Consider the following 19,686-nt stretch of genomic DNA (forward strand, 5'->3'; position numbering starts at 1 on the left):
TCTAAGTTTCAGGTTCAGCATCATAAGCATCATTTAGCCAGTATTTTAAACACATTTTGAGGTACTATAGGACACTTGGATTAGTTGCTAAGATCTCTTAAATCCTTAATATTTTTTCTACTTTTTATTGATTCTATCAGAAAAAAAGATAAGAAATTTTTAGCTGACAAACATTTTTGGAAAAGAACAAAAAAAAACAGCAAAAGAGCAGAAAAGAAAGTGAAAAAAGTCAGAGAAAAAACTAGAAAATTGAGTCTTCATAGAACAAACAAACTGAAGGAATAAACAAACGAATTGGGAAATTAGGAAGTAAACAAATCAATTAAAATAACCTCTAAATAAATGCTAAATTAAATTTATATAGAATGTTCTACACATGGTTTTTATTCACTTCCAGTGAAATAATTCCTCTCTGGGCTTGTCTAATCTTTTTTTTATGAAAAACCCATTGTCCTATGATCACAGCTATATGGGACTTTCCTTAAAATTTTTAAAGTTTAAAAATGTTACTGGGTAGCAGAGCAACTGTCAATGATTTCAGAACAAACTCTTATATAAGCAGGTTCCTCAGGTAAACTATTTACCAGAATTAACACATAACTGCCTATGACTTTCTGACTTGACCTGATATCTGTATTGTGATCATAGTGCTCCACATATCCCTATCAATCTAGGCAATGGGGAAAGAAAATGGCATTATCAGCCAGACAGGTTGAATGTCAACCTCATGCCAGCTATTTGTTAATTATGGGATCATGAACCAATTAGTTAACCACTCTGAAGGACAGTTGCTTAAATCTGTTACGATGACTATAAGATACAAGGGATAAACATCTAATATGACTAGAATATTTATAAATAGTAGTAGATCTTTTTTTTTTTTCATTCCTGAATAAGTTAGCATACAAATTTTTAAGATCTATAAAATCTTACCTGATTAAGGGGTCATCTTTAGAACTTTCATACACTATTAAAGAAAATGATTTTAAAAATTTTTAATCAACTATAGAAAATATAAAATATTAAAAGTATATGACTCTAATTCTTTATTATAAAGTATTTCTTTGGGACCATAAAGGAAGATGGTTCTAGAATAAATATTCATAATACTGATGACTGACAATGCATTAAGAACTCCTTTCTGTATTTATCAAATGCAAGGGCAAAGAATGGGATTCATCATATTTTGTTACTAAAAAGTAAAATACTATGTCCTATCCTAACTTAAAGATAAAAAATTGGCAGAAAATATCATTAGTAGAATTCATAGTATTGAGCTGACAGTATCAAACAAACCTCATTGGTTTTCTGGACTAAAAGCAGAAGGAACAATTATAAGAGAGTATGCTTATTTTGTTAGGACATACAACAGTTTCTCCAGATTTTCAGTCAAAATTGCCCAAGTTATGATGAAATACTCTTTCACAAGGAAGCAAATGTGTGGGAAGTGTCCTTTGTGGCATGGCAAAATTCAGGCAACAGACCAGGGACTGCGATTACTTACAAAGACATTTTGGCTTAAAGTTAAGAAGAGTCCAATAGAAATCAATGTACTTACGCCCACTAATGCTATCCTAGTGAAGAAACAAATCTCTTAGTTCTAGCTGAATGCTCTACCTTATGCATGGTGAAAAGAAGTTTTTACCTTCCATAGAAGGAAACACTATAAAGATGACACCTTTGAGAGTGCAAACCCTTTGATTCATATCTCACTGTCATGGTGAAATTTAAAAAGAAACACTAGAGAGCTAGCAGCAAGTTGCCAAGGAGTACTAGCTGATATGACAAAGTATTTAGAAACATTATTAACTCACTCAAGCTTGCAGAATGTGCCAACTCCTAGTGGGAAAGAAAACTCATTTTCCACTTCATGTAAGGTAAGAAACAAAAGGCAATGTGATTCTCTTGGCATTTACCATGACAGAGAATCTGCTGATAAAGAGGGTAGGGGATGGATCTCAGTGGTAATGTGCTTGCGTAGCATGCATGAACCCTGGATTTAATTTCCAGCACTGAAATAATGATGATAAAAGCAACTTTTAAAAAGAATACCGATCCTGCTATAATAATATAAATTGATTTCATACTCATCCCTAAAAGCAAGCAGAACATTTTAACTCATATTTACTATTCATTCCTTAGTCTTATTTCCAATGGCAAGGTACTTGTAAAAGGCTTTATGATAACAGTTTACAAAACTATAGCCTCTTGAGGTTGTCTTCTTCCATTGTGAAGGAAGCTACCTGGTCCAAACAGAGCAAGATGATCCCAAAACTGCTGTGCCATCCAATGTGATGTCATTCCCCTCAATCCTCCATATTATGTGGCAAATCTCTACAGATATCATGCTTTTTCAGCATGTAAACTATATGCCCTCATATCATATGTTGATGAATAAAATTTTAAAAGTACAAAACAAGGGTTGGAATTGTGGCCCAGGCAAAGAGCACATGCCTAGACTGCATCATGCTATGTGTCCAATCACTAGCTCCACAAAAGGAAAAAAAGGAAAACAGAAAAAGCCTACCTCAAATGACTAAATTTCATTACCTTGGAACCTTAAAATTTTAAATATTTTAAGAGATACCTATTGTATTGTTCAACCTATACAATTACTCTGAGAAAATCAAAACTTTCCATACAGTAAAACCATCAATGGTTGCAAGAGGTTATTTGATATGGGAGGTAGATAAATATTTAGAGCTCAGGAACTTTTAAGGACTCCAAAACTGTTCTGCATATGATATTAAGATTGTAAATACATGTCATCTCTCATTTACCCAAACAGATAGAATGTACAGGACCACGAATGTACCCTAATGCTAACTACAGTCTGGGGTGATATTAATGTGTCAAGGTAGAGTCATCATTTGTAAAAAGTGTACCCTTCTGATGGAGGGTAACTGATAATGGAGGAGGACATGAATCTGTGGAAGGTAGAGGGAATGTGGAAAATCTCTATATCTTACCCTCTTCTCAATTTTTCTGTGCATCCAAAACTACCCTAAAATATAAATTTTCATAGGGGCTGAAGGTACACTTCAGTGGTAGAGCACTTGCACAGTATGTGCAGTGCTTTGGATTGGATTACCACTACCACAGAGACAAAAAGTTTTTAATTAAAAAAATATTAAACTTACAGCTAAACACAGTCACCTTCAAATTGGGAATAAAGATGAAAGCAACCGGATATGCATATTATCTCCTAACCTTAAGAAATTGAAAATACACAAAACACAAACTATTCAACTTAATGCTTAGGCAAGAAAATAATTGATAAAATGATAGAATATTCCTTCTTGTTTTAGTGCCACAAATCATTTTTAGTGACAAAATTATCTGTAATAATCTTAATTTACTAAATGCAATCCACTTGTAGTAGTAATTGCATAGAAAATCCATTTTTAGGACTAACTGCTCTGGGGAGGAAAAAAAATAATAATAATACATAGTCCCTGTGAACAATCAGTTGCATTGACTGGATGAGAAATGGCTAAACAACAAAGTTGTGGCTTGGGGCATGATGGACAAAACCCTGCCAATATTTTGAACAACATGGACCTTCTTGTAGAATGGATCATGGGTGGTTTCACCCTATGTGATGAGAAACAAGACCAGTTGCATGTGGTGTCAAGAGAGCTACCATTCTAAGACCATTAAGATGAAGGAAAGCAAATTACATGGTTTCTAAGGTTCACAGTTGAGCACAAAACTCTCTGGTTTGACTGATGCCCAATACACAAGTCTGAAGCATCATGAGAATATGCTATAGCTTGGACACATGCCACATCTCTGGGCACACAGAACAGACAGGGCTTGTTGCTGCCCACATATTGACATAACACTGTGCACAGACTAATAGTCCCTGGACAGTATGTGCACCTAACCAGAAATAAGTGTCTCATCCATACTTTTCACAGAGGAAAAATTCTTGACTCATTTTTCTTTCATTTGCCATTTATACTTTCTATGCTATTATTTTGGTATTTTGTTTCATTTTTATCTTATTTCTTGTTATACTGTCAGAATTATTTCCTCTCTTAATTTCCAGGGTCTCATTGTCCCTTTTTAGGTAATTATAATTTTATGAATGCTTGACAGTTTAATTGATTCGATCACAATTTTCTCCTTTGCTTCCTGGTGTTGGGTTGTTTTCCTTGTTCATTGATTGATATTATATATCTGTATCTGCACTGTTTTTATGTTCTGAATGTTATTGTTTCATTTCTTCCCTCTGAGCTGGGGATCCAGATCTATGCCTTGAACACATCTGGTGGGTAACTTTGCCACTTAATGACACTAAAAGCACAGGTGAGAGGAACTGCACCTTACTCAAACTTGGAAAATATTTCAACTTAAAGAATAGGGGATATAAAAACCCACATAACATGACTGACCCCAAGTAGGTATGAACTAGAATACAGTCTCTGAACATTCACCCTATTGCAAGAGCCAAGAAAAATGACACAACACTTATGGACACTGTACCTACAAAGGTCCTCAGTCTGGGTCTCTCCCGCACGCTTGTAGACAGCACATTATTGATACAGCTGGGAGAGTGGCCCACAGGGTGCATTCTAGCTATATCACTGTCTGCAGCACTATTGCCAACAACATGACTCTGCTCTTTTAAAAAATGTTCAAAGAAATTTGGTACCTCAGATTCTGACACTACAAACTGTGTCAAAATTCATGAAACACAGCCAGAGAGGTCATAGGTAAACTACACTCCAAAGTGCAGTTGGAAATAAATTCAGCAATGCACAGCAAACCAATAGCTTGGGACATATCAAGAGAAAATTATTTCCTAAGAAGGCCCTCACATAAATGTAGAACTGATATATATTCCCTCTAGGTGTACAAAATATCAATACAGAAATAAAAGATAAAAGAAAAACATGATGTCTTTGAATTTTCATAACTATGATAACTGATAGCAAAGATATTGCAGTCTATGAAATGTCAGAAAAAGAATTCAAAAGAATAACACCAAAATGATGATTGAATTCAAAGGGAATGCAAATAAATAATTACATACATTAAAGAACATAATGCAGGTTAGGGAAGAGCAGTATAATGAATATAATGTAGATTCTGAAAAATATCAAACAAAAATCTTGAAAATAAAAGCTAAATACCTCAAATAAAAAATTCGGTTAATATCACACCCATAGAATAGACCAAATATTAGAAGGAATATCAGAGCTGAAAGACAATATTAATGAAATGTCAAATTACTGAGAAATTAAAAGAAGAATGAAGGAAACATAGAAGACACAATTAATGACAAAAATTTGTGAATCATAGGTGTAGACCAAGCAGTAGAGGTATAGGTTACAGGCATTGCAAAATTGTTCAGTGAACTAATACCAGAATTTTTTCCAAATCTTGGGAAAGGTATGTGAAATCAGGTACAGGAAGCATTTACAACTCCAAGTGTACATAACCAGGAAAGAATCACTCTATATTATATTACTTAGAATTGCCAAATATAAATCAAGAATGAATGTTGAAAGCTATGAGACAGAAGAGCTAAAGCACTTATAAAGTAAGTCTATCAAATGAGCAGGTTCTCAACAGAAACTTTAAAGGGAATCCCTGAAGAAATGAATGAAGAAAAAAACTAGAAAATGAGTGGAAAGGTAAACATCATGTTAAGCAGGATAAGTAAGAAACATAAAGCCAAATATGGCATGCTCTCCCTCATATGTGGACTATGGAAAAAATAAGAACCTGAAAAATAGAAAAGATATTACTAGGAGTTGGAGTGAGAGAAGGGAAAGAAAGTGAAGGAGGAAGGGTGAATAAGATTTAAGTAAGAAGTGCATATATGGAAATGTCAGAGTAAATATCAATTATTTGTGCAAATAAGGTGTCAACATTTGTAGTTAAAAAGAACATCTATTTTAGAACAAGTTCAAATTGCCTTAATGTCACTAGAGAGAAAACACAACTTACCGATTTCAAAATCTTTTTCTAATTTATACAACAAAACATAAAAATCCATAAAATATCTTATATTCAATATGTAACACAGTCACAACTAATAATGTAAACTTTTTCAGATAATATTGTTTCAGATTATAAAGTTCCTATAATTAAATTCCTAAATACTGTATTCAAAGCTATTATGAAAAATTAGAAAAATATGAATGCAATTTATGCTTTGACTTTTTCACTGCTTCTTTGTGATCAAAACATTTTTCATTTTTACTTATTTAATAGGGTAGGAACAACAAGAGAAATTCACTATTAGAAGTCTTACCTTTTGTGGTACTTGCCACAATTTTAGGTTTTGCTCTTGTACAATCAAAAATAATTTTCCTATTGTTATGCATAGAAAATAAAATTAGTATTTTAATACCAAATGAAAAATATTAACCAAACATACTAACTCAAGAGAATTTTAGACATCATCAGAGCTAAATAACAGAATTTTATCCCATGTATTTCAAATATGTAAGCTCTGTAAACATTTTATTAACCATAGAATTATTTGTATTTTTTTTTTCCATTTTGGTTTGTTTCATTTTTGAGCTGAGGTTTCACCAGGCTGGTCTCGAACTCCTGGGCTCAAGCGGTCCTCCTGCCTCAGGTCCCCAAGCATCTGAGGTTAAGTCGTGTACCACTGCACCCATAAGCTTGTAATTAGAGAAGAAAAAAGAAAGGTGAAATGATCATGAATCAAGAACAATACAGCTCAATACATTAACTGGAATAGCTTCACTTAAAGAAAAATGTCCTGAACTTAGATCCTTTCTCTGTAACCAATAGCTCTTTGATCTTGCACAAGTCATTTCTCTTGGGCTCAAGTTTCCTTCTAAAAAATAAGATTGTACTGCATTAGTTCACCAACCAGATTGTTATGAAGATTTAAGGAGATAATATTAAAACAGGCTATGAGAAATAGTAATAAAATAATTAGTCCTCTAATGCTGAACTATTTTGGAAACCCAATTGAAACCCAAAGTGTATGTAATCACAGGTTTTAATATTCAAATGTTATGGTTATTGGAAACTACTATTAAGTTTTTATTTTGGATATTGACTGTGTTCTTTTTTAGGTCTTATAATTTAAGAAAAATCAGGATTTGAATAATTTGTAGTCTAACTTATTTATAAATATCTTATATCCTTAAATTACATAATATATTTTCCCTCTTATGAAGCTAATCAATTGCACCCAGGGAAGAAAATTAACAAATGGCAAAATGTGACTTGGTCTGATATTATTCCTATCATGTCGAATGGAACCAGATCTTTATTAGAATGATGCTTAATCTCCATGTTCATGCCTCTTTTATATATTGATACAGATGAGTCATTATGAAATTTAACTAACTCTCTTAGATCCAAAGAACCAATTTTAGATCCAAAAAATCTAAAGTTGAATTCTGCTTAATGACTTCCCTATGAGACAGAACTTGAAATATTCTGAAACCTTCAGGCACAGGTGCAATTATCTTGGGAAATTTTCATCACAGTTGAATAAAATCACTAGAGATGCCAATCAAAATTATCACCCTTCCCCCTTGGAAACAGTGGTATGAAACCTCCTTAAATCAAAAAATGTGCTTCACAGAATGTAATGAGGGTTTTTGATACAGATCTGTCTCTTCCTGAGACATTATTAGAAATTATCTGATAGTTTTTAAATGATTCCAACTAATATTTGCTGAAAAAACAAACAGAAGCCTCAAAGAATGATTCACCATGAAGGTTTTGGCTGACACGTTGACCTCTATATAGGGTTTTTTGTTTTATGTTTTTTGTTTTTTTAATCTGTGGTGCTGGGGACTGAACCCAGGGCCTTGTGCATGCAAGGCAAGCACTCTACCAATTGGGCTATGTCCCCAGCCCCAAATAAGGTTTTAAATGGAGGATAGACATGGTCAGTGGGTTCACAATGTTTGTGATTAAAGCTAGGTGGCCCACATACCAAAGCAGAATGCTGCTGCTTTGGGAATTGTAAGTGAACATAACAGCACATGTATATGTGAACTTAAAAAAGAGTGTAACAGTGTAACCTAAGTGTGCATTTCCATGAGGACATAGTGACACCCGGTAGTAAAAGTTAACCCTTACTATACTGCAAGACCAGTTCTAATAGCAACATGGCAGCAACAGAATTGACAGAAATGACAGAAACAGAATAATGATTAAAGAGTGCTTTCTTCCCCCCTCCAGCTGAGTAGTAAAAGAGGACTGTCTTCCCTGAATCTAAGGAATTCTTTGGTCCTGGGGAGGTCCAAGAAGGATGGTGAAAAAGTTAGCTCCCAGGGAAAAGTAAGGATATTTCTTACTAAACTGACATTTCGAGACACAAATACCTAATTAGGAAAATCAAAGTTGTGACACTCTTTGTTTTCCATGGGTAGACATTATACTTGGAATGAAGTGGATAATTCTGGCATCTCTAGGGATAAAATTTTTAAAAGTTCTAAGATATGGGCTGGAGGCATATCTAAGTGGTAGAGCATTTGTTTGAGAACCTGGATTCCATCCCCAAAACCAGCAGAAAAAGAAAAAAAGAAATTTCTGCAATAAATACTGCACTAATCACTACGTTCTAAGTAGCTTAGACTTCAGCAGTTTTTATTGTTGATGAAGAGACTCAGACACTGCCATTCCTAACATATTTGAATTATGAATAATTAAATGCAATAGTTGTACTTATTTTGAACCTCCACTTAATTTTGATTAGTATTTTAATTAAAACACTTACATATTGTAGCCACTGGCAACAGAATAACATAATGCAGTCTCTCCATTCTGATCTTCTGCAAAGACATCAACCCCTTCTTCAATGAGGAGCTTGATTATATCTGGTGATTCATATCTCACAGCGAGCATGAGGGCCGTTCTAAAATAACAGAGAAATCACTTTGTCTTTAGGTACTTTAATAAACATGTGTAGAGATAATTTGATGTATTTTATCAATTTAATATCTTGCTTTACATATACTAATATACATAAGCATATTGGGGGATCACCTGTGCAAATCATCTCTAAGTCTAAAAGAAAAAATAAATAAATAAAGAGGAAGCCTCTTGTCCCAATGGGGAATTACATAGTAGAAGTTATAAACATAAAATCTCTTGATGGACAATAACCATGATGAGGTGATCTATCTCAAGCAGATCAAAGATTCCAATGAACAATGCTCCATTTCTTCCTTAGTCTGATGTATATGTGGTAACTCATAGTCAGCTTAAAGTCAAGCAAATAAAGGCTGTGAGCAGATTTTAAATAACAATAATAATAATAATGGAGATAATCAGTCATTATTGCTTCAGTTAATTTCAATGAAAAGCATTTGCTATGTAATGAAATCAAATGATATTATGTATCATCTCACACCACCCTTCAAGCATGTTTCACTTATTTTCATATCAGGACATATATTTAGTGATAAGTAATGTTTCCAAAATGTTAAACTTTGTAACTATGTAAGTTAGGTATGCAACCCAGTCAAGTGTGAATTTAAAGCTTATCTTCTTTCTATTCACTGCACACCTGTATTTTATCTTCATTAAAGGAAATGTTTATGCCATTTAAACTTTTTTTCTTCCCTCACCCCTTGCCAATTAGACATAAAACCATCAGTGCTGGGGTTGTAGCACTTGCCTAGCAAATGTGAGGCATTGAGTTTCATTCTCAGCATCATATAAAAATAAATAAATATATTGCATTCATCTACAACTAAGAAAATTTCTTAAAAAGAATGAAAGCATCAAATTACATTGGAAAATAAATAACATCTAGCAATAGTAATTAAGGCTCACTTAGATAAGCTAACATGGATACTCTTCAAAAAAAAAAAAAAAGCAATTTAGAGTAATCCAAAAGAAAAACTGATTATCAAAGCCTATTTATGCTTAATATACCATTTTAAAGGAAAAGCATATGAGGAATACAAATTAAAAATAGAGAGGTCAATAAATTTATTATGTAACCAAAAATTGCTAAAATCCATACTTATTTAAAACTTTAGATAATATATGATCATGTTGGTTTAGTCAGTTTTTGCTGCTGTGACTAAAGGACCTGAGCACAATTGTAGAGAAGAAAAGGTTTAACTGAAGGCTGATGGTTTCAGGGGTCTTAGTCCATAGAAACTTGGCTCCCATTCTCAGGGCTCAAGGGGAGGCTGAACATCATGAAGTGAGAATGTGGCAAAGGGAAGCAGCTCACATCATGGTGATTAGGAAGTAGAGAGAGGTCTCCACTGGCCAGATAGAAATTTATACCACAAGCCACACCCCCAACTCCCACCTCTTCATGGGATTAATCCTATCATGGGATTAATTCACTGATTAAGACTCTCAAAGTCCAATCATTTTTCCTCTGAACCTTCTTGTATTGACTCACACATGTGCTTTTTGGAGACATCTGGTATCCAAACCATAACACATGTGAACAACAAAACCAACTCTTTCTATCCAAAATATGGTTTGTGTTCACATTTTTTTATCCCAATACTTATAAGTTAATATTTTCCTTCCCATTAATTTAATATTTGACCTGATTGAATAAACTACTGTACCTGCCCCTATTATCAACTGTATGTACATTTGCTTTTGCCTTAATTAAAAATTTGGCCATATGGTGTTTGTTTTCCTTTAGGGCAAGTAAAAGTGGTGTGTGGCCATCCTGGAAAACAAGAAGAATAATTTATTAACAGAATTGTTTATTTCTCAATTGAACTGAAAAATCTTATAACAGACCATATGAACATTAACATATACTATATAAAGTAAATGAAGGGCAGCCTCTTCCTTCTACCATCCTGCACTTTCACATGAACTGTTCTTTCACTTTATAATGCCATTCTCTATCTAGAAGGGTTTATGAACTCCAGTCTTCTCCCAAACTTGCTTCAAAATTTTACTCCTTCCAGGGAGTTTTGCCTCTGTCACAGCCTTTATCATGGTATCTTGAAGTTAGGTGGCTGCCACTGGCCCCCATCAATAAAAAGTTTCTTGAGGACAGAGACTGTATCTTTATCGTCAATGACCCCACATCTAAAACACAGTAGTAACAGGATTTTAGTGTCTTACTGAATTAATGAACTAAACTTTCATCTCTAGAAGAGAGATTATCAATCTATATTCCAAAGAATTTCCACATTTCCAGAAATACCAAGCCTAATCAGAAAATTTCCTTGATGCACTATAAGAGAAATACTACAAAGCTGTGCATCATGCATCTAGTGATAAGGAAATATCTTTACCATTGATAACACCTAGTTGACAATACTTTTTCATAGTAGACATTCACATTTGGAGAATTCAAGTCACAGGAAAACAGCTCAGAGTTTTCCAGTAACATGGGAGGTTCCTCTGTACTACACAAACCCTTTTGATTCTCTTCTATTGAGTGTCAATATCCTAAACAACAATATAAGGCAGTTCACCATGGGTCTCTAGGGAAATGAGCTCTGAGTTAAAAGAGAGAAACTTCAAATGAACTTTGATTCATTTGGTACCTGTGCTTTCTCCTATAAAAGGTGAAAGACATCAATCAAGACATTAATACAAAATGTATTCTCAGTTGTAATAATCATCCTGGTACCCTAAAGCACATCCATTTTACCAAATTCTTTTTTATTCTGGTTCCATTTGCATTGCTACTTAAATTTATTTATAATTTTAGGCACAACAAAATTCAGAACATGTGTATTTGACAAAAAGTTTTATATTGACCCACATGGATTTTTTTTAGCATCATAAAAGAATAAAGCACCCACAAGTTTAAGAGACAAACCTGAAGACACAATAATACTACTTGCAATTGGTATATGCTATCCACCTCTAACTATGAGTAACCTAATGAAGGTTACAGAAATTCAAATGGGAATATGACTTTTGTAGTACACATAAGGAAAACATTTTAAAAACATCAATTTCTAAATTCTAATATTCAATTCCATTTCAAAGAGATTAATATATTCCATAAGACATATCCATATAAATGAATAGAAACTATCATGGAAACCAGAAAATTTTATTAAAACATACTAGAAAACAGATGTTATAAAAATTTTATATAGGCAAAGTATGGGATTCTGAGTGAATGAATGCTGCAGCTTGCTGGCAGCAAACTGGAGAATATTCATGCCTGGTATGAAGGGGGCAGGCACCATGAGCACAGCACACCACACAGTAATATGTGCTCAAAGGAGACCTTATGAGGTTCTTTAAAAATTTTAAACTCCAAATTTCTGCATGAGTCTCCTGAATTTTAAATGTTGACTCAACTTATATAAATTTATATTAAGTAAATGTATCCATGCGATGAAAAAAGTTTCAATCGTTGCTACTGTTCCAATCAAGGAAACCCTGTTTATAAACATTTGTTGACATGTTACTGTTGAAACAAATGTATGTCAAATATTTTGAAAATAAAGGTGGTGAAAGTATACCTTGTTTTGGGCTTCAATATTTGCATTATGTGAAAGTAGTTTTGCTGCTATTGATGTGTTGTCAGTATAAACAGCATGATGGAGAGGAGTTTCACCATTGGGGTCCTGAACATTTACATCAGCATCATTTTCAAGAAGAATAGTTACACATTCCTCTTCCTGCTGTTGGATGGCCTATTGGTTTGATATAAAGAAATAGATTGTCAATTTCAAGAATTCAAGACAAATGTTCCACAGGCTTTGCTAATTAATTATAGTTAAATGATATTAATCAATTTTTATTCTAAGTATGTAAATCTAATTCACCCCCTGCAGAAATACTTTGCTATATCTACCTTAATCAGAGGTGTGTTATTGTCACTGTCACAGAGGTTAATGTTGCATTTCTCCTTTACTAGAAGAGCCACCACATTTGCCTGACCATAGGCACATGCATAATGTAGAGGGGTCCTATGAAAGTAAGAGGCTTTGTTAGGAGGTTATAGAACTCCCACTTAAAACAATTATTCATTCCATTGTGAACATTAAATAGCATGCAATTCCTTTCTCTTCAAAATAATTTCTCCAAAAGAAACAATATTTACAGCTGATATTATTAAATTAATGAAGGATCAGTTTATTCTAGCAGCCTATTCCACTGACTTCTTTCCTTTCCCCTGCCCCCAACTACAGAGGATCAATCTGAAGGACACTCAATACTAAGCCATATCCAGAACCCTTTTAATTTTTCATTTTGTGATAGGGTCTCACTAAGTTGCACAGTTGATCTTGAACTTGGAATCTTTCTGCCTCAGCCTCCCAAATCACTGGAATTACAAGTATGCAGCATTGCTTCTGACCTCATTGAATCTTGATTTTTTTGTTTTGTTTTTGTAGTGCTGGGGATGAAACTTAGGGCCTAGAGCATGCTAGGTAAGGGCTTTACCAATGATCCATATTCCCAGCGTAGAGCTGTCCATTTTCATAGAAAGAACATGGTTTTTTAATATAGTTTATCTTGTTTTTGTTTTTTACTTTAAGCTGTGTTACAAACTAGCTATTCATTAGCCCTTCTCTGCCTAAATTTCATCACCTATAAAATGGGGATTCAAATTAGTATTTACCTTCCAGGACACCACTGTGATGTTTAATTAAGAATCTATGCAAATAGCAGCTTAATAATTGTTACCTATTGTAACTATTATTCTCCTACTTATTAATAAATAGTATTGCAATTCATAAATTAATATAATAATTTTGCTGATGTATTTTAAAATCTAGGTATTTCTTCATACAATAAACAAGTGACCATTACACAAACTATGGTGTCTTACCTTAAGAGAAAGGTGATAAAAACAATCAATCAATAACAATTCTAGTCATATGGGTGGCATTGAAATAAGTTTTAGTTATAAAAATTACTACAGGTAAGGAGAGCTGATTAATGAAACAGCAAAAGACAAAATTTAAAGCAAAGTTATTTTTCAAGAAACTTAAAGCCAAGGGAAATGTATGCTTCAAATGAATTAGTATGTCTCAATTTGTTCAGTATTTAGATTTGTAGGACAAATTAGACATATCCAATAAAAAATCAGACATACCCAATACTTAGTATCAATTTGATCTTAACTTTTCAAATGGGCAGTTTACAATTTCCTAACTCTGGAAGTGCTTTTGTTTGAAAAGTGGGAGGAAAAGTTTCACTTCAAATTGAGTTCTATCACTTCAGTTTTCCTCTGGTCAGGAAAACATGAAGTTTTTAAGGAAGGAGGACCTGAGAGAAAGTAAATATGTTGACAATATGATAGAGTATTCAGGTTATGAGTAGTGAATAAATAAAATGAAAGAACAGATAAAGTACACTTGGGGGGAGTTCAGTGTGTGGTGGGTTTTTTGTTGGTGTTTCTTTGGTCTGATATATTTTTTCTACTGGGAATTTGAACCCAGGGGTACTTAACCACTGAGACAAAGCCACAGCCCTTTTTATTTTTTATTTTGAGGCAGTGTCTTAATAAATTGCTAAAGGCCTCACTAAGCTGCTGAGACTGGCTTTGAACTTGAGGTCCTTCTGCCTCAGCCTCACAAGTTGATAGGATTACAGGCTTGTGCCAAGGTGCCTGGTGGGGAGTTCAGTATTTTTTTTAAATACATTATAAATTAAAGCAATACTTTTGCAGTACTAATAATCTTTAATTTTTGCTTTCTTTTATTTTCATAAGAATGTACCTAAAACAAAATGATAAACCTCCAATTGTGTCTATGTAATAAATCTGTATGAAATAAAAGATACATGTATAAGAAATGTATCTGCAGTGATATCTACAAGTACATCTGAAAAATTACCTTCACTTCTGAAGAGGCTAAAAGATACTAATCTACACAAACACACACACATACACAAAAATTAGCAGAAAGTGAGACATTTTTATTTGTACAAGAGTCATATGCCTGCTCCTCCCAAAGATTATTTTAACAAGAAATTCTCATTAGAACTTTTACACATATTCATTGTAGAAGTAACAAGTAAGAAAAAAGTAGAAATAGATGTAGAATTTTATCAAAACTACCCATATGGTAGGTAAATAAAGCAGAACACAGAAAATGTCAAACTATTGAATTAAAGCAGAGCATATTTTCTGCTATCAATGAAACTAAGGAGAAATTGCCCAATATTGGAAATAAAATAAACTTTAAATGAAAAAGGAAGAGAAAAATTTTCCTTATAAGTTGAATGCCTGAAAATAACTACTTTTACTATATTTTTTTATATATTTGTGACTAACACAAGACCCCAATCTATCTGTGTGTATGTATAATCAAGCTTTGTTTTCATCTGATATACAAAAGAATATCTTCCAGGTCAACATACATCTACACCTTTGTCACCTTCAATGGTTACATAATATTCCACTCTAGGAATGCACTGCATTTTATTCCCCAGATCCATTCCATGAGTTCTTTTTAACATATTGATGTTTTAAACAGTGCTCAGAAAAATAACCTACATGCATCTTTTACTATATTCCAAAGATATTTAACATAAAGAAATTGATGGGTAGAGAAATGTTATTAAAATGTACAGTAATATCATCTATTTCAGAAGTCATAAGCAACTCAAACCTTAAGCAGCAGCGTAAGTACTGCTCCTCTTCATCCTCACAAGTTTTGTAGCTAAAAACATTTACATTTATCATTGAACTTAAATTTCTTCTCTTTCCAGGGACTATAAGTACTTTTCCCTATATCCATAGGTCACTTGTACATTTGGAAAAGAACACTTTCTCTAATTTAAGTTAGAATTCAGGGGCTGTGGGGTAGTGGTAGAGCACATTCATAGCAAGCTTAAGGCAATGGGACCAAAATTTAAAAACTAAAAAATAAAAGAAAGAGAAAGAGAGAGAGAGAGAGAGAGAGAGAGAGAGAGAGAGAGAGAGAGAGAGAGAGAGAGAGAGGCTTCTTTTTTTAGTTTATTCTTTTTTAAGAACTTTGCCTATGTAAAATATATAAAGGAGGACTTGTATTGTCTTCTAGCATTTTTCTCTAATTTTATTATCTAAAATTAGTAATCCACATTTGATCAGGGAATTATTTTGTGACACAAAAATCCAGCTAATTTACTCCAAACAACAGGCATTTCATTCACACATAATTCTTTTCCAACTAATATAATATGTCACCAGTAGCACATTCTAAATTCTTTCAGATATTTGGTTGTTTCTAAGTTTTATTCTCTTCCACTCAATTATCTGCCTTCTTGACTGTTGGCAAACAGTTTGTGAAAGATGATGGTGTATTTTGAAACCCAGAAGGAAAAGTCCTTTTTACATTTTCTTAGTGTCATCATTATCCTAAAAGGTTGTATGTAGAACTCAAAAATGTTAAAACTCTGATATTTTTATTTGGTATGTATGAAATTGATAACCATAGAAAGAGTTCACACTTTGGAGATAATGAATATGTCTATTAAAATACACCACACTAGGACCCAAACCCTGGTTACTCTAGGTCTCCTGAAAAACAGACAGGGGAGGGGCATTAGGGAAGCAGCCTGAATCCTTTGCAGTCTGGCAACACTGACATCTGTTCTATTGGCCCTGGTTCCTGATACCTTGTACCACAGATGCTGTAAACAGATGCTCTGCTCTCCCTGTCTAAATAAGGGAAACATGAAAGAATAACTACAGGCAATAATATGACAACAGTGAGAATTATCAGTTTTGCACAAAGTTTTTAGTGCACAACACCTAGGGTAATCTGTCTCAACTAATGACATGTTTGAAAAATATTGCACTAGGTACTTTGCAGAATGTGAATGGTGCCTAGACTTCTATTCCTAAAAGGATATTGAAGGAATAAGGACATTATTACTCTATGTACATGTATGATAACCTGAACGATATGACCCTACATTGAGTACAGTCAAAGAAATTAGAAGTAGTGCTGTATTTGTATAAAAGAATTTAAATGGACTCTGGTGTCATCTATAAATAATTAGAAAAAATTCGAACAAATTAAATGACTAAATGAAGCATTTAGAGAAAAAAGAGTGCATGTCAACAATTGGGTTAGGAAGACGGTTAATTGATCCAGAGGCTCTGAGAGTAGACGAAATTCTAAGTGATGTAGATAACGAAGAGTGAAAATTACTGAGGACTAGAATGAAAGCCTTAAAAAAAGAAGAATGTAAAAATAACTGCAAAAACAAAACAAGAGGAAAAACACATCATCTTCTCACTTTGAAGAATCCTTATAAGGACCTCAGTCAAAAAATGTACGCATAAATATAGGCCAACAAAAGAATAATGGTTTCCCAGCACCGCGGGGGGAAAAAAAAAAAAGATTAGTGGTTTAAATGGATTACGAGGAGCACTATTTTCCTCATATTGTACTCTTCTATTACGTACATTATACGCTTTTTTCCTTCGTAAAATTTCCGTTCCTTCTTTACAGTTAGACCTAACCTATGGTTAGGGTGACGGATAAGGTTAGGATTAGGCTTAGCTTCTCCTAGGCGCCTGCAGGGAGAATATACAGGCCAACCTCTTCCAGATTCAGGCAAATGCTCACTCGCCCCCAAACTCCCGTCTCTGCCTCTTGCCTAATACTTTCCCTGAGGCAGAAGACTGCTGAACCCATGTCCTTTGCAGGCAGAAGAGTGAGGACATAGGAATACCTGCCCTGGTCCAGTCTGTGACTGCTAGTCCAGGCACACCGGGTCTGGCACGCCCCTGAGATCTGTAACAAGATGCACACCCAAGCTCCACTGCCCCTCTGGCCCTTTCTCCCCATGCCACCTGCCTTCCAGGTGCACTACAACTCGCCGCGCCCTCTCCCCCCACAGCGTACAGATTTTCACCACTCCACAACACCGGCACTCCTTTGACCTGGGAAACCAGTTAAAGTGGGATTCCCTGCAGCTCCTCCTTAGGAAGGCCTGGGAATCAGAATGTTCCCAGGACTACACGTACGACTACCTGCTGAGGATTACCTGAGCATATGAAAGCCATACTAGTTGTGAAAGAGGGCGTGGCCAACAACTAACTGTCTCATACAGGGCATGGACTGGATAGTGTAGGTATTTCCCATCATTTCCGCCTCATGCTTTAGGCCCCTTGCCTTGGGGCGACAGGACTCACAGAGTCTATTACCTGTTCTTCTTGTCTATGTCATTGACATGACAGCCGCCACGAACCAGGAGACGCCTTACTCCTTTGACATCACCATGCCTGGCAGCTTTATGGATACTCCCTATGGGGTTCTATCCATCAACTTTAGGCCTGGCTGAGATCGCGGCAAATGTCTCCCGCCTAGAGGTCATCCTTGGGTGTCAGAGGCCTTGTCCCTTCCCCTGGGCTTTTCTCTGCTTCTGGAACCCAGTACTAGGGCTTATGGACCCACCAACTAAAGTCTGTGCACAGCATGCTAACGGGGGCCTGCTAGGCTTGGGCATAGAACAAGAGCCAAAGAGTTTGTGCAGATTAACTGTACACACACGTGCACAGCCGCGAAGGGGATCTGTCGCGGGCGTGATCATGCTTCTGGAAGCTGAGAGCACCAGCTGCAGCCAGCAGGCCTGTGGCTCTGCTGCGCAGTGAGAAGGTGGAGGTAGGACACCTAGTCAAAGGGGTGAAGAGCCACCTGCCTAGATCCAGGCTGCCACCGCGAGTCCACGCCCACTGCCACAGGCACGCCCCTGAGACCTGTCAAGAGGCGCGCTCCCGCGCCCCCCTGGCCCTCTGGCTGCTTCTCCTCCTGCCACCTGCCATCCAGATGCGGCCCCGCCCCTCCCTGCCCCGCCCTCTCCCTGCAGTGTGCAGATCTTCTCTGCTCCCCGCCCTCTGCAGGCTTTTCACACACACACACACACACACACGTGCACACAAGCCCCACGGGATTTGTAGCATGCTGTGATCGCGCTCCTGGAAGCTGAGCCTCCCCAGCTCAAGCAGGCAAGCCTGCGGTGCTACCGACCAGTGAGAAGGTGGAGGTGGGACACCTAGTCAAAGGGGCAGACTGCCACCTGCCTAGGTCCAGGCTGCCACTGCTAGTCCACGCTCACCTGGTCAGGCACACCCCTGAGATCTGTCAAGCAGCGCGCTCCCGCGCCCCCCTGGCGGCTTTTCCCTGTACACCCTGCCTTGGAGGTGCGGCCCCGCCCCGCCCCGCCCCACCCTCTCCCAGCGGAGTGCGGATCTTCACCAACCCCGCCTCCTGCAGACTTCTCCTGCACTTCGGAAGCCCGCTAAAGTGGGTTACTTTGCAGCTGCTCCTTAGCAAGGCCTGGGCATCAGAATGTTCCCAGGTATACAGGTACTGAGACGCGCTGAGGACCCCCTGAGCATATGAAAGCCACTCATGTTGGTGAAAGAAGGCCTGGCCACACACCTGCCTGTCCCACCCAGGGCATGGCCGGGATAGTGCAGGCCATTTCCCATCAGATCTGCCTCCTCCTTTAGGCCCCTTGCCTTGGGGCTACAGGACTCGCAGAGTCTATTACCTGTTCTTCTTGTCTATGTCATTGACATGACAGCTGCCACGAACCAGGAGACGCCTTATTCTTTTGACATCACCTTGCCTGGCAGCTTTATGGATTCTCCCGATTGGGTTGTATGCATCAACTTTAGGCCTGGCGCCCAACGCCTCAAATGTCTCCCGACTAGAGGTCATCCTCGGGCGTCAGAGGCCTTGTCCCTTCCCCTGGGCTTTCTCAGCGTCTGGAAGCCAGTACTGGGGTTTATGGACGGGCCAACTAAAATCTGTGCACAGCCTGAGAACAGGGTGC

The sequence above is a fragment of the Sciurus vulgaris genome (assembly GCF_902686455.1).
Source record: "Sciurus vulgaris genome assembly, chromosome: 4".
Lineage (NCBI taxonomy): Eukaryota > Metazoa > Chordata > Mammalia > Rodentia > Sciuridae > Sciurus > Sciurus vulgaris.